Below are 14,127 nucleotides of genomic sequence, written 5' to 3' on the forward strand. Positions count from 1 at the left end.
TTACACTGACGCACAATTGTAAGGATACAATTACTCTCTGGCTGTGACTGACCAATCATGCCCTCTGCTGGCCATGCCCTTTGCTGACATCTGAGTTCACACAGAACCAGGAAGCCACCTTCGACAGAATACAAGCCACTCCCTCCTACTCCTCAGAAAACTAAACTTATCTCTGGTTCTCTTGCTATGTTTGTTAGTGTGTGCATCAAAATGGCAGAGGCCATGGCCTCAATCAGTGACCTTTATCCCAAGGCTTGTTCTAAACAGATACACTATGCTTTCTGAGGTGGTGGAGAAACTGAAGAAGACAGGAGTTCAAGCTGCTCCCCCTTCTCTGTTCTTTGCTGGACCTGGAGAATTGGAGAGTGATTTCTGAGCTGGGAGAAAACTAAAAGCTGTGATGTCCTGACTGGTCTCTTATTGTGAGACTCACCTCCAGCCTTACAATGAAGTCGCTCCATTAAAGAAGCACAAGCTAGTCAAAGCCTCCACACAACTACTAGTTTTTAATGGATGAACATCAAAGCCATTAGACTCAGCTACAGCAGAAAGGACTGAGAAACAGGTAAGGATGGGAACTCCACAGTTATATTTGCAGTTGAAGTCAGAAGTTTACATACACCTTAGCCAAATGCATTTAAACTCAGTTCTTTCACAATTCCTGACATTTAATCCTAGTAAAAATTCCCTTTCTTAGGTCAGTTAGGATCACCACTTTATTTTAAGAATGTGAAATGTCAGAATAATAGTACAGAGGATGATTTATTTCAGCTTTTATTTCTTCACATTCCCAGTGGGTCAGAAGTTTACATACACTCAATTAGTATTTGGTAGCATTGCCTTTAACTTGTTTAACTTGGGTCAAACGTTTCAGGTAGCCTTCCACAAGCTTCCCACAATAAATTGGGTGAATTTTGGCACATTCCTCCTGACAGAGCTGGTGTAACTGAGTCAGGTTTGTAGGCCTCCTTGCTCGCACACGCTTTTTCAGTTCTGCCTACAAATTTTCTATGGGATTGAGGTCAGGGCTTTGTGATGGCCACTCCAAAACCTAAACTTTGTTGTCCTTAAGCCATTTTGCCACAAATTTGGAAGTGTGCTTGGGGTCATTGTCCATTTGGAAGACCCATTTGCGACCAAGCGTTAACTTCCTGACTGATGTCTTGAGCTGTTGCCTCAATATATCCACATAATTTTCCTTTCCTCATGATGCCATCTATTTTGTGAAGTGCACCAGTCCCTCCTGCAGCAAAGCACCCCCACAACATGATGCTGCCACCCCCGTGCTTCACAGTTGGGATTGTGTTATTCGGCTTGCAAGCATCCCCCTTCTTCCTCCAAATGATGGCCAAACAGTTCTATTTTTGTTTCATCAGACCAGAGGAACATTTCTCCAAAAAGTACAATCTTTGTCCCCTTCTGCAGTTGCAAACCGTAGTCTGGCTTTTTTATGGTGGTTTTGGAGCAGTGGCTTCTTCCTTGCTGAGCGGCCTTTCAGGTTATGTTGATATAGGACTCGCTTTACTGTGGATATAGATACTTTTGTACCTGTTTCCTCCAGCATCTTCACAAGGTCCTTTGCTGTTGTTCTGGGATTGATTCTGACTTTTTGCACAAAAGTACATTCATCTCTAGGAGACAGAAGCCGTCTCCTTCCTGAGCGGTATGACGGCTGCGTGGTCCCATGGTGTTAATACTTGCATACTATTGTCTGTACAGATGAACGTGGTACCTTCATGCATTTGGAAATTTCTCCCAAGGATGAACCAGACTTTTTTTTCTGGGGTCTTGGCTGATTTCTTTTGATTTTCCCATGATGTCAAGCAAGGGGGCACTGAGTTTGAAGGTAGGCCTTGAAATACATCCACAGGTACACCTCCAATTGACTACAGTGATGTCAATTAGCCTATCAGAAGCTTCTAAAGCCATGACATAATTTTCTGGAATTTTCCAAGCTGTTTAAATGCACAGTCAACTTAGTGCATGTAAACTTCTGACCCACTGGAATTGTGATACAGTGAATTATAAGTGAAATAATCTGTCTGTAAACAATTGTTGTAAAAAATACTTGTGTCGAGCACAAAGTAGATGTCCTAATCAGCTTGCCAAAACTATAGTTTGTTAACAAGAAATGTGTGGAGTGGTTGAAAAACGAGTTGTAATGACTCCAACCTAAGTGTATGTAAACTTCCGACTTCAAATGTCATATGCCTCAATAACTATGAGGAAGTGTTTTAGTCCAAGGTGATATGACTGAAAGAGAAAGAAAAATCTGGCAATGCTCAGAAATGTCAAAGTACACACAACCAATCAAATCACTTTTTATTTGTCACATGCACTGAATACAACAGGTACCTTGCAAATGCTTACTTACAAGTCCTTAAAACCTTTTCTCAATAGGGGGGCGCTGTTTTCACTTTGTAAAAAATCGTGCCCAAATTAAACTGCCTCGTACTCTATTCTAGATCGTACAATATGCATATTATTATTACTATTGGATAGAAAACACTCAAGTTTCTAAAATCGTTTGAATTATATCTGCGAGTAAAACAGAACTCATTTTGCAGCAAACTCACTGACAGGAAGTGAAAAATCTGAAATCGAGTCTCTGTTCCAGGGCCTTCCTATTAATTTGCTTGTATATCTATGGATATACATGCACTTGATACGCCTTCCACTAGATGTCAACAGGCAGTGGGAGGTGGAATGGGGTGTCTAGCTTGATCTGAGGTCGAACAAGAGCTTTTGGAATGACGTGTCTGGAAATTTCATTGTCTTCGAAGGCGCGAGAAGGAACCCCAGATTGCCTTCTGAAAAGCTTTCGGTATACACGGTAGATATCTCCGGCTCTGATTTTATTTGATAGATGTGATAACATCATAAAGTAGTTTTTTTCAACCGAGTTGTATCAGTTTATTGAACGTTWATTGCGAGTTTTGGAATTMTCTTTTCTTTGCGTSAGGTGAAGTTGGGCACGTTTGCGCCACATGGCTAGCTATGGTTGCTAATTCGACAGGYMAAGAGGACATTCTAAAACCAAACAACGATTATTCTGGACCAAGGACTCCTTGTACAAGATTCTGATGGAAGCTCAGCAAAAGTAGGAACCATTTATGATGTTATTTCGTATTTCTGTGGAAAATGTTTAGTTCTATTTTCCGCCCTTATTGCGGGCGCTGTCTCGCTATAACGTAAGCTGTTTGTTATGGTAAAGTTATTTTTTTTAATCTAACACGGCGATTGCATTAAGAACTAGTGTATCTTTCATTTGCTGTCCAACATGTATTTTTTAGTAAAGTTTATGATGAGTTCTTTGGTCAGATTAGGTGAGTGTCAGAAATATATCCGGAGATTCTGGGAAAAAGTTGCTACATTTTCACAATGTATAACCACGGTTTTCAGCTCAAAATATGCACATTTACGAACAAAACATAAGTGTATTGTATAACCTGATGTTATAGGACTGTCATCTGATGAAGTTGGTCAAGGTTAGTGAATAATTTTATATCTTTTGCTGTTTTTTTGCGATCGCTACCTTTGCGGTGAATGAATGCGGTTGTGTGTTTGGCTATTGTGGTAAGCTAATATAATAATATATTGTGTTTTCGCTGTTAAACACTTAAAAAATCTGAAATATTGGCTGGATTCACAAGATGTTTATCTTTCATTTGCTGTACACCATGTATTTTTCATAAATGTTTTATGATGAGTATTTAGGTATTTCACGTTGCTCTCTGTAATTATTCTTGCTGCTTCGGTGCTATTGGTGATTGTAGCTGCAATGTAAAACTATGATTTTATACCTCAAATATGCACATTTTCAGACAAAACATAGATTTATTGTATAACATGTTATAAGACTGTCATCTGATGAAGTTGTTTCTTGGTTAGTGACTAATTATATCTCTATTTGGTCGGTTTTGTGATAGCTACCTATGCGGTAAAAAAATTGTGAAAATATGCGGTTGAGTCTTTTGCTATTGTGGTTAGCTAATAGAAATACATATTGTGTTTTCGCTGTAAAACATTTTAAAAATCGGAAATGATGGCTGGATTCACAAGATGTGTATCTTTCATTTGGTGTCTTGGACTTGTGATTTCATGATATTTATATGCTAGTATTTACTTGTGGCGCTATGCTAGGCTATGCTAGTCAGCTTTTTACTGATGAGGATGCTCCCGGATCCGGGATGAGTACGAATACAACAGGTACCTTGCAAATGCTTACTTACAAGTCCTTAACCAACAATGCAGTTTTAATAAAATAGAGTTAAAAAAAGAAGTAAAATAAATAAACAATAACGAGGCTATATATACTCAGCAAAAAAAAAAACGTCCTCTCACTGTCAACTATGTTTATTTTCAGCAAACTTAACGTGTAAATATTTGTATGAACATAACAAGATTCAACAACTGAGACATAAACTGAACAAGTTCCACAGACGTGACAAACAGAAATGGAATAATGTGTCCCTGAACAAAGGGTGGGTCAAAATCAAAAGTAACAGTCAGTATCTGGTGTGGCCACCAGCTGCATTAAGTACTGCAGTGCATCTTCTCCTCATGGACTGCACCAGATTTGCCAGTTCTTGCTGTGAGATGTTACACCACTCTTCCACCAAGGTACCTGCAAGTTCCTGTACATTTCTTGGGGGCATTGCCCTAGCCCTCACCCTCCGATCCAACAGGTCCCAGATGCGTGCTCAATGGGATTGAGATCCGGGCACTTCGCTGGCCATGGCAGAACACTGACATTCCTGTCTTGCAGGAAATCACGCACAGAACGATCAGTATGGCTGGTGGCATTGTCATGCTGCAGGGTCATATCGGGATGAGCCTGCAGGAAGGGTACCACATGAGGGAGGAGGATGTCTTCCCTGTAACGCACAGCATTGAGATTGCCTGCAATGGCAACAAGCTCAGTCCGATGATGCTGTGACACACCGCCCCAGACCATGACGGACCCTCCACCTCCAAATCGATCCCGCTCCAGAGTACAGGCCTCAGTGTAACGCTCATTCCTTTGACAATAATCACGAATCCGACCATCACCCCTGGTAGGAAAAAAACGTGACTCGTCAGTGAAGAGCACTTTTTGCCAGTCCTGTATGGTCCAGCGACGGTGGTTTTGTGCCCATAGGCGACGTGGTTGCCGGTGATGTCTGGTAAGGACCTGCCTTACAACAGGCCTACAAGCCCTCAGTCCAGCCTCTCTTAGCCTATTGCGGACAGTCTGAGCACTGATGGAGGGATTGTGCGTTCCTGGTGTAACTCGGGCAGTTGTTGTTGCCATCCTGTACCTGTCCCGCAGGTGTGATGTTTCGATGTACCGATCCTGTGCAGGTGTTGTTACACATGGTCTGCCACTGCGAGGACGATCAGCCGTCCGTCCTGTCTCCCTGTAGCGCTGTCTTAGGCGTCTCACAGTACGGACATTGCAATTGATTGCCCTGGCCACATCTGCAGTCCTCATGCCTCCTTGCAGCATGCCTAAGGCACGTTCACGCAGATGAGCAGGGACCCTGGGCATCTTTCTTTTGGTGTTTTTCAGAGTCAGTAGAAAGGCCTCTTTAGTGTCCTAAGTTTTCATAACTGTGACCTTAATTGCCTACTGTCTGTAAGCTGTTAGTGTCTTAACAACCGTTCCACAGGTGCATGTTCATTAATTATGAGTATGAGAAACGTTGTTTAAACCCTTTACAATGAAGATCTGTGAAGTTATTTGGATTTCTACTAATTATCTTTCAAAGACAGGGTCCTGAAAAAGGGACATTTCTTTTTTTGCTGAGTTTACGTGGGGAACCTGAACCGCGTCAATGTGAGGGGGTACTGCTTAGTCGAGGTAATTTGTACATGTAGGTAGTGGTAAAGGGTCTGCATAAATAATAAACACAGAGTAGCAGCAGTGTAAAAACGGGTAGGGCAATGCAAATAGTCTGGGTGGCCATTGTATTAATTGTTCAGCAGTCTCATGGCTTGGGGGTAGAAGCTGTTAAGGAGCCTTTTGGACCTAGACTTGGAGCTCCGGTACCGCTTGCCGTGCGGTAGCAGAGAGACAAGTATATGACTTGGGTGACTAGAGTTTTTGACCATTTTTTGGGCCTTCCTCTGAGACTGCTTAGTAAATAGGTCCTGGATGGCAGGAAACTTGGCCCCAGTGATGTGCTAGGCCGTACGCACTACCCTCTGTAGCGCCTTATGGTCGGATGCCGAGCATTTGCCATACTAGGTAGTCAGGAAGTCCAGGATCCAGTTGCAGACGGGGGTGTTTAGTCCCAGGCTCCTTAGCTTAGTGATGAGCTTTGAGGTCACTATGGTGTTGAACGCTAAGCTGTAGTCAGTGAACAGCATTCTCACATAGGTGTTCCTTTTGTCTAGGTGGGAAAGGGCAGTGTGAAGTGCGATTGAGGTTGCAGCATCTGTGGATCTGTTGGAGCGGTATGGGAGTGGGTCTAGGGTTTCCGTGATGATGGTGTTGATGTGAGCCATGACCAGCTTTTCAAAGCACTTCATGGCTACCGTCGTGAGTGCTACGGAGCGGTAGACATTTAGGCAGGTTAACTTCCCTTTCTTGGGCACATGGACTATGGTTCGCTGCTTGAAACATGTAGGTATTACAGACTCAGTCAGGGAGAGGTTGAAAATGTCAGTGAAGACACTTGCCAGTTGGTCCACGCATGCTCTGAGTACACATCCTGGTTATCCGTCTGGCCCCGCAGCCTTGTGAGTGTTGACCTATTTTAAGGTCTTGCTCACATCTGCTACGGAGAGGGTGATCACACAGTCATCCTGAACAGCTGGTACTTTCATGGATACTTCAGTGTTGCTTACCTTGAAGCGAGCATAAAACTAATTTAGTTCGTCTGGTAGGCTTGCGTCACTGGGCAGCTCGTGGCTGGGTTTCCCTTTGTTGTCCGAAATAGTTTGCAAGCCCTGCCACATCCGACAAGCATCATAGCTGGTGTAGTAGGATTCAATTTTAGTCCTGTATTGATACTTTGCCTGTTTGATGGTTCGTCTGAGGGCATAGCGGCCTTTCTTTATAAGCATCCGGATTAGTGTCCCACTCATTGAAGCGGCAGCTCTAGCCTTTAGCTCAGTGCGGATGTTGCCTGTTATCCATGGCTTCTGGTTGGGATATGTACATACGGTCACTGTAGGGGCGACATCGTCGATGCACTTATTGACGAAGCCGATGACTGAGGTGGTATACTCCTCAATGCAGTTGGATGGATCCCGGAACATATTGCAGTCTGTGCTAGCAAAACAGTCCTGCAGTGTAGCATCCACGTCGTCTGACCACTTCCGTATTGAGCGAGTCACTAGTACTTCCTGCTTTAGTTTTTGCTTGTAAGCAGGTATCAGGAGGATATAATTATCGTCAGATTTGCCAAATGGAGGGCGAGGGAGAGCTTTGTATGCGTCTCTGTGTGTGGAGTAAAGGTGGTCTAGAGTTTTTTTCCCTCATGTTGCACATGTGACATGCTGGTAGAAAGGATTTAAGTTTGCCTGCATTAACTTTTACTTGGTACTCATCCCGGATCCGGGAGCACCCTCATCAGTAAAAAAGCTGACTAGCATAGCCTAGCATAGCGTCACAAGTAAATACTAGTATCTAAATATCATTAAATCACAAGTCCAAGACACCAGATGAAAGATACACATCTTGTGAATCCAGCCATCATTTCTGATTTTTAAAATGTTTTACAGGGAAGACACAATATGTATTTCTATTAGCTAACCACGATAGCAAAAGACTCAACTTTTTTTTCTCCACCATTTTTTTACTGCATAGGTAGCTATCACAAATTCGACCAAATAAAGATATAAATAGTCACTAACCAAGAAACAACTTCATCAGATGACAGTCTGATAACATATTTATTGTATAGCATATGTTTTGTTCGAAAAATGTGCATATTTCAGGTATAAATCATASTTTTACATTGCAGCCACCATCACAAAATCTCACCAAAGCAGCTAGAATAACTACAGAGACCAACGTGAATTACCTAAATACTCATCATAAAACATTTATGAAAAATYCACAGRGTACAGCAAATGAAAGACKAACATCTTGTGAATRCAGCRAATATTTCAGATTTTTTAAGTGTTTTACAGCGAAAACACAATATAGCATTATATTAGCTTACTACAATAGCCAACCACACAGCAGCATTGATTCATGCACATTAGCGATAGCGAATAAACCAGCAAAAGATATWKKWTTTTTCACTAACCTTCTCAAAACTTCATCAGATGACAGTCCTATAACATCATATTACACAATACATATATTGTTTGTTCGAAAATGTGCATATTTAGCGGCACAAATCGTGGTTATACAATGAGAATAGTAGCCAAACTGCAAACAAAATGTCGGAGAAATCTTGGGAGAGGCACCTAATCTAATCAATAACTAATCATAAACTTGACTAAAAAAATGAAAGATACATTAGTTCTTAATGCAACCGCTGTGTTAGATTTTTAAAATTAACGTTACTACGACATACAGCGTGCGTTAAAGCGAGACCGCACCYAAATTAATGGCGGAATAATAGTTTAACATTTTTCAACAGAAKWACGAATTAACATCATAAATAGTTCTTACTATTTGATGAGCTTCCATCAGAATCTTGTGCAAGTTGTCCTTTGTCCAGAATAATCGTTGCTCGGTTGTAGATTGTCGACTTCAACTTTGGAATTAGCAGCAAACATTAGCCATGTGGCGAAAACGTGTCCAACTCACCATAACGCAGCACAAACAAAATACCGAAAATCGCAATATACTGATATAAACTGATATAACTCGGTTTAAATTAACTACATTAMGATGTTTTTAACACCTATATCGAATAAAATCAGAGCCGGATAAATCTAACTCCTATAACGAGAGCTTTTCAGAATGCAATCCTGAGGTCTGTCTCGCGTCATGACGAACGTTGAAAAGATTGCACCCCCGGTTCCAAGAGCTTTTGTACAGCCTCAGATCTACCTAGACACTCCATTCCAATTCTCACTGCTTACTGACATCTAGGGGAAGGCGTATGCAGTGCATGTCGACCCATAGATTACATGCAAATTAATAAACTGACCCTGGAACAGAGTGCCCGATTTCAGATTTCTCACTTCCTGACAGGAAGTTTGCTGCAAAATGAGTTATGTTTTACTCACAGATATAATTCAAACGGTTTTAGAAACTAGAGAGTGTTTTCTATCCAATAATAATAATAATATGCATATTGTACGAGCAAGAATTGAGTACGAAGCAGTTTAATTTGGGAACGAATTTTTACAAAGTCGAAATGGCGCCCCCCTATTGAGAAAAGGTTTTAAAGTCCCCGGCCACAAGAAGTGGCCGCTTCTGGATTTTCTTGTTTTCTTATGGCCAAATACAGCTCATTGAATGCAGTCTTAGTGCCAGCATCGGTTAGTGGTGGTAAATAGACGGCTATGAAAAATATAGATGAAAACTCTATTGGTAGTGTGGTCTACAGCTTATCATGAGTGTGCAAAGCTGTCAATGCAAAGGGTGGCTACTTTGAAGAATCTCAAATATATTTTAGATTTAGATTTTTAACACTTTTTTGGGGGTTACTGCATGCTTACATATGTGTTATTTCATAGTTTTGTTGGCTTCACTATTGTACTACAATGTAGAAAAAAAAATAAGAAAAATCCTGCAATGAGTACAGTGGGGCAATAAAGTATTTAGTCAGCCACCAATTGTGCAAGTTCTCCCACTTAAAAAGATGAGAGAGGCCTGTAATTTTCATCATAGGTACACTTCAACTATGACTGAGAAAAAAAATCCAGAAAATCACATTGTAGGATTTTTTTTATTTGCAAATTATGGTGGAAAATAAGTATTTGGTCAATAACAAAAGTTTATCTCAATACTTTGTTATATACCCTTTGTTGGCAATGACAGAGGTCAAACGTTTTCTGTAAGTCTTTTCACACACTGTTGCTGGTATTTTGGCCCATTCCTCCATGCAGATCTCCTCTAGAGCAGTGATGTTTTGGGGCTGTTGCTGGGCAACACGGACTTTCAACTCCCTACAAAGATTTTCTATGGGGTTGAGATCTGGAGACTGGCTAGGCCACTCCAGGACCTTGAAATGCTTCTTACGAAGCCACTCCTTCGTTGCCCGGGCGGTGTGTTTGGGATCATTGTCATGCTGAAAGGACCCAGACACGTTTCATCTTCAATGCCCTTGCTGAATGAAGGAGGTTTTCACTCAAAATCTCACGATACATGGCCCCATTCATTCTTCCTTTACACGGATCAGTCGTCCTGGTCCCTTTGCAGAAAAACAGCCCCAAAGCATGATGTTTCCCCCCCATGCTTCACAGTAGGTATGATGTTCTTTGGATGCAACTCAGCATTTCTTTGTCCTCCAAACACGACGAGTTGAGTTTTTACCAAAAAGTTATATTTTGGTTTCATCTGACCATATGACATTCTCCCAATCTTCTTCTGGATCATCCAAATGCTCTCTAGCAAACTTCAGATGGGCCTGGACATGTACTGGCTTAAGCAGGGGGACACGTCTGGCACTGCAGGAGAGTCCCTGGCGGCGTAGGTGTGTTACTGATGGTAGGCTTTGTTACTTTGGTCCCAGCTCTCTGCAGGTCATTCACTAGGTCCCCCCGTGTGGTTCTGGGATTTTTTGCTCACCGTTCTTGTGACATTTTGACCCACGGGGTGAGATCTTGCCTGGAGCCCCAGATCGAGGGAGATTATCAGTGGTCTTGTAGTCTTCCATTTCCTAATAATTGCTCCCACAGTTGATTTCTTCAAACCAAGCTGCTTACCTATTGCAGATTCAGTCTTCCCAGCCTGGTGCAGGTCTACAATTTTGTTTCTGGTGTCCTTTGACAGCTCTTTGGTCTTGGCCATAGTGGAGTTTGGAGTGTGACTGTTTGAGGTTGTGGACAGGTGTCTTTTATACTGATAACAAGTTCAAACAGGTGCCATTAATACAGGTAACGAGTGGAGGACAGAGGAGCCTCTTAAAGAAGAAGTTACAGGTCTGTTGAGAGCCAGAAATCTTGCTTGTTTGTAGGTGACCAAATACTTATTTTCCACCATAATTTGCAAATAAATTCATAAAAAATCCTACAATGTGATTTTCTGGATTTTTTTTCTCATTTTGTCTGTCATAGTTGAAGTGTACCTATGATAAATTCAGGCCTCTCATCTTTTTAAGTGGGAGAACTTGCACAATTGGTGGCTGACTAAATACTTATTTGCCCCACTGTATGTGTGTCAACTTTAGACTGGTACTGTATATTTACATATACAGGCTGTCTGGGCACCTGATGAGAACTGAGTGAATGGCCTGGTTGAAATGGACCTCCCTCGTCTTTCTGTGTCCTAACAGCGCTCAGCACAGGCAGCAGAGGACAGTGAGTGGATCTTTTCTGATCAGCTCCATTGAGAGAAGGCAAAGTAGCCCAGGAGGAAAGCTGAAGTGAGTCGGGCTGAAAGACTCCTGGAGCAACTGGAGCAGGAGATGGCTGAGCTGAGGAGGAGAGCTGCTGAGCTGAAGCAGCTCTCACACACAGAGGATCACATCCATTTTTTCTCCAGGTGACGTCACTAACTTAGCCGTTACATATGATAATGTACATCTATCTCTAGATTTATTTTCCATGGAAATGTGCTCAATCCCGTTTACTGTTTCCAGTCTCACTGTGTCTCTCCTGGATCTAAAGCCTTACCCAGCATTATTGTCTATCCAGACGTCTCTTTTGAGCATCTGAGGAAATCAGTGTCTGAACTGTAAGATCGACTGCAGGACATATGCTAGGAGGAAATTGACAAGATATCTGGGAAAGGTTGGTAAATTGTATTTCAAGACCAAGTAATATGTTTTGCTAGTCATAAAATAAAATCTAATAGGAACTGCATGAAACCCTCAAAAAGCTTACAAGTATAGAGGCCAACACTAGCCACACCCTCCACAGTTCCTGCCTGGAGCATCGCAGTGCGATGGCAGACAGATCTATTTTACCTAAGGCCAAAACAGAACGTTTCCGCAGATCCTTCTTACCATATGCTATGAGGCTTTTTGACACGAACACTTATTTATTTTTAAAATTAATTTATGATGTGCTGCTTTTAATGTCTGTGTGTCCTTGTTGTGCTTTATGGTGTATCTGTTGGTAATGTATGTATTGGCTGGTGCATTCAAATTTCCCCTCTGGCGGATTAATAACGTACTATCTTACCTTGTATATGGTTAATGTTTATGAAATGGAATAGTTTGTCTTGTGAACTGAGTCTGTCTGTCGCCATAGTGACTACATTTCAGATTGACCACCTTGCTGAGCCCAAGACCAGAGAGGAGTTAAAACAAAATGTGAGTCAACAGGCAAACACAAACATATCTGTTTGGAGTATTTGGAATAAATATAACAAACAACATTAGCAAACAAACAAACAGAAGTGCATGACACACACACACACACACACACACACACACACACACATACACACACACACACACACACACACATGTCTCTTATACACATCTAGATGTGTATAAGAGACAGCACACACACACACACACACACACACACACACACACACACACACACACACACACACACACACACACACACACACACATAAAACCATACATACAAGTGGAGACATGCATGCACACACACAAAAACATAAACAGGCGTGCATACATGTGCATGCATACACACGCTTACGAATGAATACATGGTCGCAAACATTGTCACTCACTTTATTGTTCATCTTCTTAGTCTCTTGCCAGCTGACATTGGATCCCAATACAGCACATACTAGCATGTGTCTGTCTGATGGAGAACAGTAAGGTGACCAGGAATGATTAGGCCCAGTCATTTCCTAACCATCCAGACAGATTTCCCTCTTACCAACAGGTGCTGTGTAGAGAGTGTCTCTCTGGAACTTGCTACTGGAAGGTAGAGTGGAGCGGGGAAGGGATTCATGTAGCTGTCTCATATATAAACGGATCAGCACGAAAGAAGATAGTAATGAGTGTGTGCTTGGGGGTAATGATCAATCCTGGAGGCTATACAGCTCTTCATTCAGCCACTGTTTTATCCACAGTAATAACAGGACTGATATCCCTGTCCCCTTCTCCTCCAGAATAGGGGTGTGCCTGGACCACATGGCAGGAACACTGTCCTTCTATAGCATCTCTGACACAATGACCCTCCTCCACAGAGTCCAGACCACATTCACTAAGTCCTTCTATCCTGGATTCTTTGTTCGTGTTGGAACTTCTGTGGAGATACTGACACCTACTCAGTGATAAAGCTGCAGTCTGCTGGTACCATTGTTGTGAGCTTTAGAGGTTGATTTGGGATTGCAGATATCATAGAGTACAGTACACTAATAGAAAAAAAGGTTCTATATAGAACCTAAAAGTGTTCTTTGGCTATCCCCATAGGATAACCCTTTAGAAGAACCTTTTTGGGCCCCATATAGAATCCTTTCCACAGAGGTTTCTACAACTCAAAAGTGTTCTACCTGGAACCAAAAAAGGTTCTCCTATGGGGACAGCAGAAGAACCCTTTTGGAACCCTTTTTTCTAAGAGTGCATAATAAATGTGGTTCATTTGCATATACAGAGGTGTAATTAAAACCGAGTGTAACAGACTGAGCCTTTGGTTCTCGAATGAACGTGAACGCGTAATGATGAGACACGCGTACACGTCAATGGTGGAAGTTTGATTGACAGATGAAAGGGACCAATCATCATCGAGCTTAGTGGAGTCAGTCCGGGAGCGGAACACTGCTGAACAGTTCAAGGGGAGAAGTCATTTGTAGTTGATCATTAAAGTATTTTGACTTAGTAGTTACGCTATATTTTGCACTATAACTGAAAAGTGTGTATTTGAGACATTATGGAAAACTTGGTTTGGAAGATAGTGAGACTAGTGCACCACATACACTTATAGACAATTTTGGTCTCTGTGGTTTATATGTTTGCTGAATAATATTCACAATGTTACTTGTACCACATGCAACAACTTAATCAAAAGTTAAATAAATTGAACTTGCAAGGATACACTACAGCTTGTTTTTCATTTGGGATCATCATCTCAGTGTTTTCAATGAGGACA

At 41.8% G+C, this 14,127-nt stretch overlaps 1 long non-coding RNA gene and 1 pseudogene across 1 annotated transcript; both read left to right on the forward strand.

The window, feature by feature from the left end:
• The first annotated feature begins 176 nt into the window (after window positions 1-176).
• Window positions 177-12,436, forward strand: LOC111978028 (uncharacterized). Its single transcript, XR_002879098.1, has 4 exons — window positions 177-565; window positions 11,388-11,596; window positions 11,694-11,844; window positions 12,307-12,436. It is a non-coding gene; the product is annotated as an uncharacterized lncRNA (long non-coding RNA).
• A 138-nt stretch (window positions 12,437-12,574) lies between these two features.
• LOC111978026 (stonustoxin subunit beta-like) lies at window positions 12,575-14,085 on the forward strand (annotated as a pseudogene).
• Window positions 14,086-14,127: the final 42 nt, after the last annotated feature.

The sequence above is a fragment of the Salvelinus sp. IW2-2015 genome, linkage group LG18 (genome assembly GCF_002910315.2).
Source record: "Salvelinus sp. IW2-2015 linkage group LG18, ASM291031v2, whole genome shotgun sequence".
Classification (NCBI taxonomy): Eukaryota; Metazoa; Chordata; class Actinopteri; order Salmoniformes; family Salmonidae; genus Salvelinus; species Salvelinus sp. IW2-2015.